This window comes from Ricinus communis, chromosome 3, assembly GCF_019578655.1.
Source record: "Ricinus communis isolate WT05 ecotype wild-type chromosome 3, ASM1957865v1, whole genome shotgun sequence".
Lineage (NCBI taxonomy): Eukaryota > Viridiplantae > Streptophyta > Magnoliopsida > Malpighiales > Euphorbiaceae > Ricinus > Ricinus communis.
In genome coordinates, this window is record NC_063258.1 from 134,503 (window position 1) to 149,150 (window position 14,648).

A 14,648-nucleotide genomic window follows, 5' to 3' on the forward strand; every position below is an offset into this window, starting at 1 on the left:
ACCACGCCTTGCAACCCATGAGCTGCTGAAACTTGTAAAAGAGGCTTTATTTCTTGTTTTTATAAATCCTTTATTTCTTGTTTTTATTATTTATAAATTTTTGATATTGATTGAACTGACGACTCAATTTTGATATTGATTTTTCTATTGCTAAACTTTGAGTTTGTGATCCGTAATTGTCATGAACGATTGATACAAGTAGCAAGGAGCTGGCTTATGTGTGTGTGATTGCGGCTTATTCGAATTACATAGCTTGCATGATAGGCTCTAGAAAAATAAAGGAACAAGGTTAATTCAATTATAGTTATCTCAATTAATTAATGTTGGTTTAGTCATTCTCATTATTCTTAATGCTATCATTAAGTTGATATGGAATGCTATCGTACCCAGTTGACTAATGGTAAGTTTTGATTTGGATGTTGGGTTTGAGTCAATTATATTATGATAATTACACTTGTTGCGGCTTTTTCGAATAAGTAGACTAAGTACTTGAATAGAAGAATTGATATTTTAGCCTATGATCATGATTACAATTGAATGGAATTAGCACTCTTGAATTTGAAATTTGTCAAGATTGATTTTTATTTATTTTAATATTCAGCCTTTATTATTTTCTGTTTATTTATAATTTTGATTCAAACATTCAAAATCCCCCCATTTTTATTTTACTTTGAGAAGCTATCCACATTGGTTCCCTTGGGATTCGACCTGGTTTCACTATTTCTACAAGTTAGTTTAGGAAAATCAGTAATTTATTTTAAAGGGCTTTGACAATCCGTTCACTACTATGTAACCACATAATAGCATAGCCAATATATATATATATATATATACCATTAAATAGCTTCAAATAAAATAAATAAATTTGAGCAATATCAATATATAGTTCTTTTTATTTGAAGCATAATGCAAAATAATCATTCAAAATTAATATTAAGAAAATAAAATCAAATAAAATTAGACAATAGCCTGCATTTACATCACTAGCATGCATGTCTTCTTGGCATTTACCAGGAGGCATGTTTACTATGAGATTTGCCAGGTCCGGGAAAGAGAAATGAAAAATTAGATAGTTTGACCTTGTTCGGTCAGGTATGTTAGACTACGTCCACTCTCCATCTTTATTAGACCGGTTCACTCGGTCAGGCTATCACATCTCATCACCTTTCGTTTGGTTTTTTAAATTACACATCTACTATAAGGATCCTGCTTTAATACTATTTATAAGGATTCTGAACTTTATCAGTGAGATATTGTATGATTTATCCCTCAATAGTCTTACAATTTTATACCTTTAGCGAATTTGAGAACTTATCAAGAGGTGATCTATTTTAAAATTTTTCCGAATCAAACACATTTATCTTGGGAATTCTTACAACTTCTAAATCAAACAACCAAAAAATATCTCATATGATTGGTTCTAACTATATACTATTAGCTATTCTCTATCCCATTTCGATGTGCAAGTCGATTTATTCATGCACTTCCATACCTTAGAGTGCTTATCCTAAAAGCTTATCAGAAATCATTCATTGTCTCTATGCCCTTCTACTTCGGCTCAAGTTTCATATGCCCCTATAGCTACTGGCTCAATACCATTAACAAAATATTTAGTATTAACACTTTCATGCATGGCTCTTCGAAATAATAACACAAATGGTCACGAAACTTTGCATTTAATTTCAATTTGTTCATAAAACTTTAATTTGTTTTATTTCATTTAACTTCAATTTTAGTTGTAAATTAGTTACCTTACTAATGAGGAATTAGCAAGTCATGTATATTTCTCTTGATTATTTTGTCTCTATTAGCTATTTTCGTGAATTATCAGTTATTCATTTGTGAAGGTAACTACATTGAAATATAATCAAAGTTGAATGATAAAAATGAAATAAATTAAAATCTTATTATCAAAATAAAATTAAGTGTAAAATATAATAACTATTGAAATATAAGAATAAATTACATTTGCAGCTACTAAACTTTGCACTTTATAACAAACAGGTAACAAAATTTCAATTTGTAATTAAACAGTTACTAAACTTTATTTTTTAAAAACACCAATGAATTTTTTCAATAAGTGTGAGAAAAAATTATATGGGCGGCCACTAGATCTTACACTTTGTAATAAAAAGGTACTAATATTTTAATTTTAAAAGATATATAGGTAGCACTCTTTTGTAACGAATCAAAAGTTTTGATATCTTTTTATTATAAAATGGAAAGTTTGGTGACCATATATATAATTTATGTTCTAAGTGCGCTAGAGAAATTCACTGATACTATTAAAATTAAAGTTTAGTAATCATTTAATTATAAATAAAAAATCTGATATCTTTTTATTATAAAATATAAGATTTAGTGATCGTCGATGTAATTTATCCTAAAATTGAATGATAAAAATAAAACAAATTAAAATTTTAGAAAGAAAGTAAAATTAAGTTTAATGACTATTTAAGGCCTCTTGCTGCCTATATTTAAGTATGATAGCTATGATATGATATGATTGAACTGAGTTTTGTCTCCTACTATGCCATTTTTATTGTATATGAGCATGCAGTGCAAGTGTGTTTTCCACATGTTAAGGTGTAATGCATGTATTATAGTATTACGTTAATTATGTGTGTTCTGTGATGAATTTACAAGCTGAGCTTGTGAATGGTGAACTTAGTTCTAGCTATAGCCTACAGTGCTGGGAACTCAAATTTGCTGCAATTCTATATTTTCTGTTGCGTTGGAAATATTCATGAACATTATTAAAATTGAAATTTAACTATTATTTAATTATAGATTAATAGTTTTTACAATATAATTTATGGTTTGAGAAAGACTAACAAAATTGTGACGGAATATTGATCAAAAATAATATTTATTATTATTTAGTTACGAGCCAAAAGTTAGTTATCTTTTTATTTCTATTATAAGTAAAACATTTGGTCGACTGCAATGTTATTTACCTCTTTAATAGAAATAAAAAATATTTGGTCGACTGCAATGTGATTTACCTCTTGACAAAGACTAACAAAACTGTAACACAATATTAAGGGGAAAAAATACAAGAACAGAAAATTAAATAAAAAAATAATATTCCATGCCGGCATCGAACCCGAAATATTAACCGTTGTCCATTTTTATAAAGAAAAATTACAAAAAAAACTGACTTTTTGAAATAATATCATTTATATGATGATATTTTTTTATTTTTAGATATATACAACCCATACTTTCAAAAGTACTGCAAATTTTCATTTTTTTTTCTTCTTTACGGGATTGTCCACAAAGAAACTATATCCACCTTTTTTCTTCGGCTCTTCTTTGTCATAATCTTATTCCATTATTTCTCTCTTGCTTCTCCACTTCTTTACAAAAAAATCACCAACACTTTTACATAATAATTGACAACATTATAGAATATGAAAGAATTCAATTTACTGTTGACACTGATTTGCTTATTTTAGCGGTGCTTATTCCTTTCATGGTCGCCTCTCTTTTAACAAAGGCAACCATCCTCTCTCTCATATTATGGATTCTCTGAAGAATCTCATTTTTTATTATTTATTTAATTTTCTTTTCTCTTTCTATATAATTTTCAGATGGGTATTGAAGTGTTTCTATCCAAAAAGTTTTGATTGTATAATTATTTAATTTTGATTTGAATTTTATATTGTATTATTGTTAAATAAGATGTGAATACATGTATTGATAAGCATAATAGTATTTTGAGTGTCTTATAGGTGAATAAAATAATAACTTATGTCTTCAAATTCTCTTGCCTTCCACCTGTTTGTTAATACGTTTGAATCATAAATTATATTTTTTTTAATAGGAAGAGAATGTAAGTCAGCTCCATAGATTTGATAGTGGGACAATAATAACCTTTAATGTAAATAAGTTTTTATGAATTCTAGAAGTGGGTGAATTTGTATGGATGAGTTTATGTGATTTACCCTTTTAGTATTAAAATGTTTAGAGAAATAGATGATTGTAATTGATATTTGAACATCTTAGATATTTGATGAATTTTCTAAATATTATATTTTTCTTTTTTATTTTTGCTAATGGTTTTAATGTGTATGGTGTTTATGAGTTTAATATTATATTCAAAAAAGTATACATATGTTATATATATACGAACAAATACTAAAATATGTATATAGTAACTATTTTCACACAATTTTAGAAAGATAAAATTTTATATATAACTTTATTAATTTGATAATGCTATAAATTTTATGTGTTTTGGTGTATACATTGTTGTTTTTTTTCATTTTTATATTTAGAAATATATAGTATAAGGAGAACAATGCATTTCTAGGATGATCAAAGGAAGAGTATGTGGGTTATTACACAACTAGTAAATAAATGAGATGACATGGAACATTAATTCAAAGACATGCTAGCTAGTTATTCAGTTTAATCTGATTTTTTTTCTTATAATGGTGCTAGTTATGTATGGACAAGAAATGGTATGACCATTTGAGTTGGCTAATAAATTATATTAAATGATAATATATTTTGTACTAATAATATTTGATAATATGCTTGTTCTAAGAAATTAGTAACACTTTTTGAATAATGGCCAAATTTACATGTAAGCATATATCAATAAATTAAAAAACAGTTTCATATATTATTTATATACTTATACTATATATATATATATATATATATATATATGTATATATGTATATATATGTATATTTAAGAAAGATATACTAAAATAAATTGAATGTATTCTATTATTTTGAATAAAGACTGATATTATATCTTTACTACTGAAAAAGAAATTAAATCTTATAATAAAAATATGTTAAACAAATTGAAATGTAATTAAAAGTCACTTAACATATACCTAATATATAGCTAACATATACATTTTGTACCCAACATATAATAAAATAAGTGTAATATATAATATTGCCTAAGACTTTACCTTTTTATTTTTATAAATATACAATTTATATGAATTAAAATAGTTGCAATTACCAAATATATATTTAATGTATACCATATTTGTTGAGCGTATACCATTCGCTGCTACTTTTGGTCTTTTTTTGGAAGGTATAAGTATTTATAACATACTACAAATAAATACAACAGATACTAAAATAAATATAATGCATACCAATTTTTAGAATTTACATTTTTTAGTTTTCTATATTTAAAATAAATAATAAATATATATATATATTAAAATATTTCGGATATCAAATATTTATTTAATGTATTTCATATTTAATCGAATGGATTTCATTTATTTTTACCATTTTTATTATATTATATTATAAGTGTACATAATATTTAATAATTTTATAGAAATATAAAATAATTATCATAATACTACTTTCTTAATTTCTAATAATCACGAGAGTTATTATATAAATATTAACTAAATCAATAAATTAAATATGATATTATTGCTATTGAGAAAAATAGTTTTTAAAATTAAAATATTTAAATTAAATAAATTGGAATTCTTGATTAATATATATATCCAACACATACCTAATATTTTTTACTGTACATTTATAAAAAAAGACTTGTCTTTATAATGATTTTTAAAATTTTTTTAAACAAATGTGATTTATATATAAAATAAATTATATTCTAAAAAATAATTTTAGATACTAGTCATGTATATATAGCTGCATTATTCTTTTTATTTTTTTCGACTCCGTAACACAACACAAGTTATAATAATTAAATAACAGTCTACTATTAATGTTTATTTCTCAATCTAACCCACAAATAATTTTTCAAAATCTTTAACTTAATTATTCGCAACCACAATTATTACAAAACTAAATAAATTTTTAATTACACTTTAATTCATTCATAATATTTATAATTAATCTGACAATTAATGTAACTAAATTAATCAATTACCTATAATTAAGAACTAATGATGATAATAATTCCTAAAATTTCTAAATGATTTATCAAGACTAAATAAATTTTACCGAACTAAAATTCTAAATTTACGCGTCCAGAAAACACTAGAGTCTGAAAGCCAGTATCGTCAATGGTGTTGGAATTCAAATCTGAAAGTGCTTACGTGAATTTTGCAATGCGTTGAATCCAAATATGCAATTATTTCTACTTGGAACTCATTGAAAACCACTAGATTGAGGCTGAAAAGTTTCGGATTCGAGGGCGCTGACATGTCCAAACTTTTTTTGTTTTGTTTTTCTTTGTTTTGTAAAATTTTATTTTGGTCCCTCTTTTAATTTATGCTACAAAAGCACCCTTAAATTTAAATACTTTAGACTTACATAAATATATATATTTATATTTATGGATATAATATATAATAATTAGTCAAAATAATTTAACTTGATAAAATTAATAAAATTGTAACTTAATTATTTAAAATCATAAATCAATATAATATAATTATTTAAAAATATTAAATTAAATAGTACTCATTTATTCACATAAAATATTAGTTCACCAATTTGCCCCAGAGAATTAATGAAATTAAAATTTAAAATTTACGGGTATTACCCCAGTATAACGAGTCCAAAACCTACTAAAAGCACTTATAACATTCATCAAATATTTAATAGGAGTTGGGTTACCCATATCTGCGTCATTTTTCTAACTCCACAACACAACACTGTTCATAACTAATAAATAACAGTCTAGCATTAATATTTATTTCATAATCCCACTCACAGATAATTTTTTGAAATTTAATTTAATTATTCATAGCCACAATTATAACAAAAGTAAATAATTTTTAACCCATAATGTTTATAATTAATTTAAAAATTAATAAAATTAAATTATTTTTTTATTTATAATTGATAATTTATGGTGATAATATTTTCTAATATTTTTAATTAATTTATCGAGTACAAATAAACTTTTATCGAGCCAAAAATCTAAAGTTCTGCACGTTCGAAAACACCAAAATCCAAAAGCCGGTACAGTCAACGGTGTCAAAATTCGAATCCGGAGGCGCCTACGCAAAGCTTAAGATGGGTGGAATCTAGATATGCAAATATCTTTGCCGTAATCTCAATGGAAGCTACCGGATCGAGCCAAAAAGCTTCGGCTCTGGTAAGACTTCGACACAGCTTTCGGCAATGGAAAAATATAAAAAAGGGGTTGCTCTTGGCATTTTCAGTGGTGGAGAGTAAGTTTCCGAAATAAGATTTGCAAAATAAGGCCAGCAAGTGGCTAGTTGGTAGAAAGGGTCAACGGTTATGGAAGAAAATGGGTGAGAAATGTTGTTCGGGAGGCTGATATGCGGGAAAAAGAAGAAGAAGAAGAAAAGAGAGGGCCTGCTGATTTGGTTTATTTTTTAGGAAAACATGCACTTTGATCCCTTAAAAAGTCCTAGCTGTAGAAAAGCGCCGAAAACTAATTATTTGCTCAATTTTTCCCTTTTTATAATTATACATATATATACTTAATTATTATTTCAGTAATTTAACACTTTCAGATTTATAATAATAATTATAATTCTATACAATAAATAAATAATAATATTTAGTGTAAATCAAATCCAAGTTTAATTGAAAATAAGCATTTAAGTAAAGCAAATTTTAAAATGTTCCAACTCAAGAAAATATATTAATTTATAAAAATAAATAATAAAAAAACTCAAGTAATACATTTCGATACTTGATTAATTAATTAAAATTATTTAATGCTTGAAATCAATGCTGAAATTATTTATTTATTAAATATCTCCAAAAAATAATAAAATTAAAATTCAAAAATTACGAGATATCATACGCTATCACTTGCATTCAATTGAAGGGGTTTTGCAATTATTATTGCACTAGATTAGAAGCTTAGGGGTATTATGAAGTATTATATTAAAAAAAACTTACATAAGTATAAAACAAATCTACAAACTCATTTTCAAGTTTAGCATCCACCTGTTGATTGGATATGTTTTAGTTGCCTCATTTTTAATTTTTTGACATGCAGCCTTGCACAATTGTAATTACAAGTAGTAAACAAGAAATAAAAAACCGAAAGTCAATTAGATGTGTTTAAGTAAACAGTTCAACTTACTCTATATAGGGTTGGACTTTAGAGCAATTAAAGAATATGTAATTACAAGCGATTTTATACTCTTTGTCGAGTTATGTACCTTGTTTTTCCCCTTTCAAAAGGTCATCCTAGATGATTGAATATGGAAAAATTCTCATCTTGATTTTCTATAATGACTGCATGCCCATCATCATTTTTAGGCACATTTCTATTTTTTATGGTGACAGTCCTCAAAATAGTAAGAACAAAATGAGGATGCCTCTTCCACTAAGTAAGCATTGCATAATGACCCTTCAACCTTTGCTTTTTTTATAACATTATTTTTTAGACTTCTGAAGGTACATCTAAAAAGGATACATCCATATGTATTGCACTAACCCAACAATTCTCACTTCACGAGCTAGATGGACCGATAAATCTTCCATGGAATCAAAGAAGCTTGGAGGAAATTTGTTCCAAACTCACATTGGATAACAAGAATGTCTCTTTCCAATCACAACATATCATCCATACTCATGGCATTAGCTCTTAGTTCTTTGAAGAACAAACTAAGTTCGGTGAAGGCTTTCCACACATTTGTAGGGACTAATTCACGAAAACAATTAGAATTAATCTTTGTATATATACATGACAATCGTGACTTTTCATTTTAAACAACTTCAGCTTCTGCATGTCAATACACCGAGCCATATTAGGCACATAACTGTGAGGAAAGATAAGATTCTTAACCCAGTCATACAGTACTTTCTTTGCATGCTTGTCAAGCATGTAACTCACTTTTGGGTACTTTCATGTTGTATCACGCTTCAATTTAGGATGCCGACAGCTCCTCTCTACAGTTGTAAGTGTCTTTAGTTTTTTCCAGAATATTCATTATAGTGTTGAAGATATTATCAAACACACTCTTTTATATATGCATGAGATTTAAACTATGGCGAATGGTATTGGAACTCCAATAAGGCAAATCCTAGAAAATGCTTCTTTTATTCCAAATACAAGTTTTACAAATTAGGCCATTGATTTTTTCTGCACCATGTTTCATACCTTTTTTAGTCCTAACTCCTCTAATTTTTGCAAAATGTCAGGCCTAGACTGAATAGGCGGGGGTTCTATCCTATATATCTTATTCTTAGTGAAAGTCATTCTATTCTTGCGAAATAGATGATCAACCGGCAAAAACTTTTAATGGTTGTCAAACCATGACTATTTTCTACTAAATTTGAGCGTAAAAACGTCAAAGTTTTTCATATAATATGAATATGCTAACCGTCCAGTAGTTCCCCAACCCGACGATGTTCAGTACGCATAAAAATCACTACTTGTCCACATCAATGCAGCTCATATTTGAAAATTTTATCTCTGCGAAATGTCATTAGTACATATACCTACCTCCCACAACTGTTTCAATTCTGCAATCAATGGTTGTAAGAATACATCGAGCTTATCCTTTAGATTTCTCGGCTCCGGAACTAATACAGATAAAAACATTAATTGTTCCTTCATACAAAAATTTTATGTTTATTTTTAAGGATATTCTTTTACCCCTAAAATTCTACTGAAATTTTGGCAGAGCCTCCCTATAATATAGACATACCTTCCGTAAAATGGATCCAATACCTAAGTAAAAAATGCATAAATATAGCCACTCTAATACCCAGAATTTTCTTTTAATAATAATAATATTAGTAATAATTAATAACGAGTTTTATTTAAATTAATATTACTTTATATTTTTAATTAATTTAATTGGAATGATTTAAAATAGAATTTCAATGCTAAATAAAATAAAGGAGGTATTTTTCTATATCTAATTAGTTTGATTTTTAAAAAATTAATTAAGTAAATTTCTTGGGAAATAAATCATATTTTTGGTCACTTAATTTTCTCCTCATATAAATATATGAGTTAGATATTATATTTGAGAGTTATGAAAGAATTAGTAAATAATATTTTTATAAAAGAATCTATTGGGGAATGGCAAATTTAATTAGCAAATGATGTTGGGTTAAATTAGAAAATATATAGCAAATTAATTATTTAAGTTATTAAGTGTTAGGATTAATTTGACAGTTAATTTTGAAATAAGGACTAAAAGTATAATTGCTTTAATATGGGGTTTAAATGAGAATTTTCATGGTTGGTATTTTTGTAATTAAATATGTCGATAAGGGCATTTTAGTAACTTCACCTTTAAAAGCAAGAGTAAATAAGTAATTCTCTATTTTTAATAATTATAATTTGGCCCAAATTAAGTAGTTAGGGGCTTAATTGAAAAGTTAAAGAAAATTTGAAGGGTTAAACATGAATTTTGCAGGGAGAAATTGTTAGTAATTAAAAAGTTGAGGGACTAAATGGTTAAGAAGAAAAGTTGGAGGACCAACTTGCGATAAGAGAAAGGAAAAGAAAGAAAGAAAAAGAAGAAAAGGAGGAAGAAGAAGAAAAAGAAGGGGAGAGGGAGCTTGGTGCCAGCATTCATGGCAGACGGGGGATGCATCCATCTGGGGCGTGGCGAAGCTGGCCGGAAGTGCAGTTGGCGCCAGCTAGCTTAGGGGTGTCGACGGTGGCATCGTTGGGGACGTCAGCAGGTGGCGAGAAGAAAAGAAAGCAACAGCCTTTTGGACGCCGTTCATGGCGTTTCCAGCGTCAGTAGCCACTGTTTTTAGTGGCAAACGACTCCCCTCGACCTAAGCTTTAATTCGACGGTGGTAGTGAAGAAAATGATGGTCGGAGTTTGAAGTTGCGGTGGAGAGAGAAAATAGGGACAATTTGGCTTTTTCTCTTTATCCAGCGAGGGATGGCCGATTAGAGGGCATATTCAGACTCCCCTCAGCTCAAGCTTTCCAATGGCACCAGTTTCGCGGCGATCGGACTCTGTTTAAAAATCGATGGCCGAGATCATCCGTAAGTTTCTCTAGATGATCGGGGGTCGAATTGGTGGAGGTGCTGGAATCATTGTTAGCGCATTGTCTCGAGTCCGTAGGCGCGCTTAGATTGTCGATCGGACTCCGACGGCTGCAGGCGAGTCAACCGAGTGATCAAGCATCTCGGTAATTATCTAGCCCGTTGATTTTAGAGTTTATTGATAAAATTATGTGATTAATTATTGTATTGAGCACTAGAAAAGTTATATGAGGTTTGTTTGTCGAAATAATTAGTATGTCGGATTGTCTGCTAGTAATTGTGATTTGTGATGTGTTGCGGAGTCAAGAAAAATGATGTAGTTTTGATGGCCCGACTCTCGGTAATTAATTATTGAGAAATTAGAACTATTTTCTGGCAGTTCTTGGATCCGTTATACGGGGGGTAGACGTCTATGTTTAGGGGAGGTTCTACTGAATTTTCGGTAGAATTTACCTGAGTCGAAATTCTTAGACAGTCAATTCTAGGAGTCTAGTCCTATGGATATTTGTTAAATGTTGTACTTTTATAGATTGAATTGTTCCCGTGAATAGCTAATCTGTCAGTTCAACTCACTCCACTGGAGGCGTCGGAGAAGAGCTAGGAAGTCCTTAGAACTGTGAATTAAAGTCATATATTTGTTTAAATGATTTAAGATTTTAATTATTCATTTAATTACTATTCATATATGTATCATTTCTTACATCATTACTATTGTGATTGCATGTTGACTTGGGATGAGACGGCAGTAGAACATACCACCTGATGGGTCGCATCAGGACCGTATTTGCACCGGTATGAATCTGAGACACGTAGTAAAAGGATAATTTGGGTCTTGCCCTGCTCGAGTTTAACTCTTTGGGCTAAGTATAGTGTATTTGCCGGAGTAAAGGTCCCTGGTCGAGTGTTGCTCTCTGGGCGCCGGTTTTATTGGAAATTATGTGACCAGACTGGATTTAAGGACCCTGGTCGAGCTTTGCTCTCTGGGCGCCAGTCTTATTGGAGTGAGAGAGCCGAAAGGCTGAGACTGTTAATATTGGGAGTTAAGGTTCTACTGAGGTACGCGTCCCGTAGTATGTAAAATTTATTTTATAAAAGCATGGCATGACACGTGTTTTTGCATGACCTAGTATTTTATTTTAATTAGACGAATGTTTTATTGAAGTGTTTGTATTCATTTTTGGATATACTGACAATCTCAATTTAACTGTTTTTAAGGTGTTGTTAGTTTTTCTGTAGTTCTTTTCCTCTAGCAGCCTAATTCCTTCATCTTCGAGTTAATGTAACTGATCTTTTGGTATGCTTGACTTTTAAAATTCTAGAATCTTCGCAATAGAAATTTTAGACTTATCATTTTGTAATTTTATGTAAATTCAGGTCTTGCCTAATTATGCTGGCAAACCAAGTTAAATATGTAGAACCTGATGGTTAAGGTTAATTGTGGAATAATGCTAATGGTTTGAATCCAGATTTCAATTTGTTTGAGTTAGTGAATGATCAGGCTTACTACGAGATTTGGTGGCCTTAAGCCTACCCATTCTCTAGTGTCGGTCACGGGCCCACATATCAGCTTGTGACAAAGTTGGTATCAGAGCCTAGGTTTAGATTTCCTTCAACCTACGTTAGGATTCTTGATACTGCGGAGCTAGGATCAAGTCTATCTTCATTTGTTTTCATTGACTCCAGTTTCAGCATTTCATTGATAGAGAGTCTATCATTTCTCTTTTTTGTAAGTTTGTCCTTGATGCTGTATTGAGAATGAGCGCTGTAGTGATAGCAAGATCAAGAGCGCGGTCGACTCATGTCGTTTCTCCAAGTGATTAGTGCAGACCGGCCTTGGATGCTTCGATTGTTGTTTCAGCAGTAGGCACCACAGTTTAGGATTGGCACAGAGTGTAGTTGCAGTCATGTCATGAACTGCCTCGTCATCACATCAAGTATCGTCTTAATTAGTAAAACCGAAGTTAGTACTTAGAATGTCGAGCAAAGGTCAGAGTATATATGGTTGAGTTTTGTGGTTGTAAAAATCATAAGAATGGTGGTTGGTGTATTTTTTCGGACGCTCGGAATCTAGAGAAGCTTAAGCGAACACTATTTATTTTTCTAAGTAGAACAAAAGTGTTTTAAAATACAATATAGCGACAAGTCCCACATGAACTCATTATGGCATTTCATTATTAGGCATGTAAGTTCCACAACTCATTTTAGGACATGCATCATACATCGTGCATTGCAACCCTTTTGTGATAAGGGGTATCTTCACCCTGATGCGCGATTTTGTAAAATTTTATAAAAAGAAAATGACTAAAGATTTTAAGATTTTATAAAGGTGTTTTTCAAGATAATAATAATTTTTATTAATGGTGATTATAAAGTAAATAAATAAGTAAATCTTTTAAAGTAAATTGTGTTAGCTTGGAGTTCTCTGGATAACAAGCTTAGTTGCGGTGAGAATAGATCTGCGGCGTGGCATGCTCCATTTTGGACTGTAGAGGAACAAATGAGACTTTCTAGATTGGAGTCGATGAGGAAATAATAAATTCATATCAATATCATATCAATATATTTATTATTCACTAATTAATAAATAATAAATTCATACTGATTACTAATGTATTTATTAACATACTCGATAAATTAAAAAAAAAAAAAAGAAGAACATATACATACTACTTACTAATCCACGTATACGTCTTCTATTGAAAAAATATCTAAAATAAAAATAAATAGAAATTATAATAATTAAATTAACAGAAATTTAACTTAATAATTAAGAATTAAATTACACAGTATTAAATATAATAACATAATCTTTAATACTTCATTTTTAATAAAATATAACATAAATTATATAATGAATTTGCCCTATTTTTTATACTTAATTTTTTAACCTAGTTAAATTTTGTAGATTTTTTAACCTAAATTTTTAAAATATAACTTAATCAAATATAATTAAATTAAATATAACAGAAATTTTATTTAATAAACTTAACCAAATTTCTTATACTTAATATTTTAATATAGTTAAATTTTCTAATTTTTTAACCTAAATTTTTAAAATATAACTTAATCAAATATAATTTAATTAAATATAACATAAATTTTATTTAATAAATTTAACCTAATTTCTTATACTTAATCTTTTAATCTAGTTAAATTTTCTAATTTTTTAACCTAAATTTTTAAAATATAACTTAATCAAATATAATTAAATTAAATATAACAGAAATTTATTTGGTATATTGAACCTAACTTCTTATACTACATTTTAAACCTAATTTCTTAATCTAGTTTTTTAAGAGAAAAAATAAAACTTAAAATACAATTAATGTAAAAATTTTAAAAAGTACAAAATAAATTAACCTAAATTTTATACATTTTATAGACAAAATAAAAAGTACAAAAACTAAATAAAAAATTTATAGAAATAATTTAATTAAAATTGATATAAAAATAAAAATAAAAATAAAAAAATACCTTCACTGAGAAGGGGAAGGATGCCAGAGGTGAGAACGATGGCGGGAGAACAGAACAATGGTTGTTGTATAGCCAAAAAAATAAATAAAAATTAAAAATTAAAAACAAAAATTGGAAAACACATCACCTACGTGACGACGGTGGCAGTAGGCAACAGCATCGGCGACAACACTAAGGAAGGGGGAAGGGGAGTGGAAAAGAGTGGGAGTGGGAGGAGAGAATAGGGAGGAGGGAAAGGAAGGATAGGAGAGAAATAGAGGAAAAGG